Here is a 3,537-nt window from a genome sequence, read left to right on the forward strand (position 1 = left end):
AAAACATGAATTCTTGATGTTCAATAATGAATGTTATTTCTTGATTTCTCCAATGTTTAATTGCTTCTATTCTTCTATGATTAATGTTATGGATTATGTGATATATTCTTAGATGGCCAACTAATTAGGATGTTTCATTATTCTACTATCATCTTAGAATTACTATTCACCTAATTGTTTAGGGTTCTAAGTGTATGTGATAATTTGCAATTGATAGTATTGTCAAATGTATTATTGATTGTGATGAAGTTTAGAAACTAAGTTAAACGAATTATATGCTAAATTGATTTGTTGCTTAGAATAACCTATCTCCACAAGAATTCATGTTATTCCTAGGTTAAATAGATTACATGCTTTATGGATTTATTTCTTGGTATAAAGATTTAATTATTGAGCGCTTCACCTTGATTAATTGTAATTGGGAGATTAAGATAATTGACTGCTTCAGCGTTATCTACGGAGTTAAAAATTTAATTGGAAAATCATAATAATGTTTTTTATTGTTGGTCTTGAATGATTGTGGAGGGTGGAGAATGACTCTTAATTTTTTTTTTTAAATCGTAATATCAACTCATTATTGCTTTTATGTTTATGCTATTTAAGTTTCAATTTGAGAAAAAAATCCCTTCTTTAATTTTCGCTGTTAATTCTTCAATAATAATTTGAACCCCTTCTTTAATTTTTGTTGTTAATTCTTCAATATTAATTTGAATGTAGTCCTCATGGGTTCGACTCGTATTTACTGTTATACTGAAAGGAAAAAAATAATTAAATTTGACACGACACACGACACCCGTCATTTTTGGCGCCGTTGTCGGGGACTATTGTTATTCACTTTATTATTCAAATTTTTTTGTTTGCAACCATTTAGTTTTTACTATGGAATTTTCAGGTGTATATGTTTGGAGAAGAGGATACACAAGATCGACTACAAAAAATCAAAGATTATCTTGAGGCATCGTCCACATCACACTCTTCCAGAACAATCACTGATAATCAACTCTTTCAGCGTCATTATCAACGTGTGGAGTTTGTTAAAGAGCCATTTCCATCTGACAACGAATCTAATTTTGACTATTCAGTTCGATTTTATAGAAATATGGCTTAGCAAAGGACGTTCAAAGAGTTGGAGCGCTGGATCTTGACCAAAAACTGCTTTGCATCCAGTATCCACCTTTGGATGTCAACTTTGAGTTAAAGTCGGGCCTCATTCACTTACTGCCCTATTTCCATGGATTGGCTAGTGAGGACCCGAATAAACATTTGAAGGAGTTTCATATTGTCTGTTCTAGTATGAAGCTTGCTGCATTGACTAAGGAACAAATTAAGTTGCGAGCGTTTCCTTTCTCCTTGAAGGATGCAGCTAAAGAATGGTTGTACTATCTTCCACCCGATATTGTTGAAACCTGGAATGGTATGTAGACTATGTTCTTGGAACAATATTTTCCAGCATCTAAAGTTGGAAGCATCAGGAAAGAGATCTGCAGTATAAGGCAATATACAGGGGAGTCATTGTATGAATATTGGGAGAGATTTAAGCGATTGTGTGCTAGTTGCCCTCATCATCAGATAAGTGAACAACTCCTAATCCAGTACTTTTATGAAGGATTACAATCACAAGATAGGATTATGATTGATGCAGCCACTGGAGGTGCACTAGTTGATAAGACTCCTGTTGTAGCCAAGAGCTTGATTTATAATATGGCTGCCAACTCACAATGGTTTGGCATTCACCAAGATCTTAATCCCCCACCAAAGTCAGTTAATGAGGTAAATAATTCAAACGAGAACCATCTTGGTCATCAGTTTGCTCAATTAACTGAAGTGGTACAACAACTTGCTTTAGGCCAACAGGTGTGGCCATGTGGAATAAATCAAGTTGTTAGGCACGCTATTAATACTTGCCCTACTCTATTTGAGGGAAAGACTGATGGTGTTAATGTTGTAGGTAATTTCCCAGGTCAATTACGCCAGATGTACTATGAACCTTTTTTACAAACTTATAATCCTGGCTGGCGTGATCATCCAAATCTTCATTATGGGAATCTCCAACAAGTTGCTCCACTGTCTACACCTGTTAGACCGTCTGGTTTTTCTCTTAAATAACGATCTCAACAAAACTATGCACCTAGACCATCGCAAGCACCACAAGCTGCTCCACCACCAAGTACAAAACCCTCTAGTGAAGATTTAATCAATGCAATTGATACAAATATTCTTTAATTTTAGCAAACTACGCAAGCGTCCATTAAAAGTTTGGAGAATTAGGTGGGACAACTAGCGGCATCATATAACAGATTGGAAGCTCATCTTTCTAATATATTGCCTTCACAACCTAAGAAGAATCCCAAGGAGAATGTAAGTGTGATAACACTACAAAGTGGTATACAATATGAGCCATCCACACAACCTTCATCGCCAGCTTCAGTGCAAAAGCAAGTAGTAGAAAACTCCATCCATGATGAACCATCAATGTAGAAAAAGTCACATAAACCTACTATGCCAACCTATGTCCCACGTCCACCTTTTCCAAGAAGATTTCAGTCTATGGTTGCCCCATACTTTACTAACTAGTCCATGCCCAAAATCATGTAAAAGTCATTCATAACTAACTCAATCAAATCAACTGACAACTCTCTGATATCCACTGTCACTAGCAATGATCTGATCCATCTACTATAGACTACTAACTCTCAAGTGGTCAGTAATGTTCCAAACCCCACTGTATAGTAATCACAAGGCCTACATAGTGTATAAATTATCCTACTAGAAACAAAAGAGTGTGCAGGACTAGAATCAATCAAAATAGTATAAGAGTTTCTAGCACTAGAAGGCTAACCTATCACTTCTGAGGGACTAGCCTCAACCTCTACCCGTGTCAATGCAAACACTCGAGCTGGATTCGAGCTGTCTGCTTTCCTTGCTTCCTCTTTCTTTGCTCTCGGAAATCCTTCTTCAAGTGTCCCACTATCCCACACAGACAATAGGTCTTTGCCCGACACTCTCCCACATGGCACCTCTTACATCTAGTGCACTCTGGGTAGGTCCTCCAGACCTCATTGCCGGTCTTGCAGCCTATCTGTATACCGTGTGGCCTTCTATCAAGGTCTGAAGCTAAAACGGTCTCTAAAGCCTTCCCTTTCTGGTCACTAAGGCCTCCGCCCCTACCAGAATCCATAAATGGAGGCCCATCCTCCTTGTGCTTCTCTTGGTCATGTTCTCGCACCATATTTTATTCTCTGCGCCATCTGCAGTAAGGGCTTTCTCTACCACCTAGGCATATGTCGTCACCTCGGACAGGGTAGTATTGCGAACATCCTGGGCTATCATAGGTTGTAGCCCCTGAATGAACCATTCCTTCCTTGTCCCATCAGTGGGTACCAAGTCTGCAACAAATTTGGCCAATCTATCAAACCTGAGTGCATACTTAGTCACTGACATATTCCCTGTAGCAGCTTACTGGATTCCTCTGTGGTTGCAGCCCTAACTACATCATTGTAGTACTTTTCATTGAATAAAGTTCTAAACTCTTCCCAA

The 3,537-nt window shown here is 38.1% G+C and overlaps 1 non-coding gene across 1 annotated transcript; it reads right to left on the reverse strand.

Annotated features, from left to right (window-relative positions):
* Window positions 1-1,464: 1,464 nt before the first annotated feature.
* LOC133803020 (small nucleolar RNA R71) lies at window positions 1,465-1,571 on the reverse strand. The gene has a single exon (XR_009877754.1). It is a non-coding gene; the product is annotated as a small nucleolar RNA R71 (small nucleolar RNA).
* Window positions 1,572-3,537: the final 1,966 nt, after the last annotated feature.

This window comes from Humulus lupulus, chromosome 9, assembly GCF_963169125.1.
Source record: "Humulus lupulus chromosome 9, drHumLupu1.1, whole genome shotgun sequence".
In the NCBI taxonomy this organism is placed as follows: domain Eukaryota; kingdom Viridiplantae; phylum Streptophyta; class Magnoliopsida; order Rosales; family Cannabaceae; genus Humulus; species Humulus lupulus.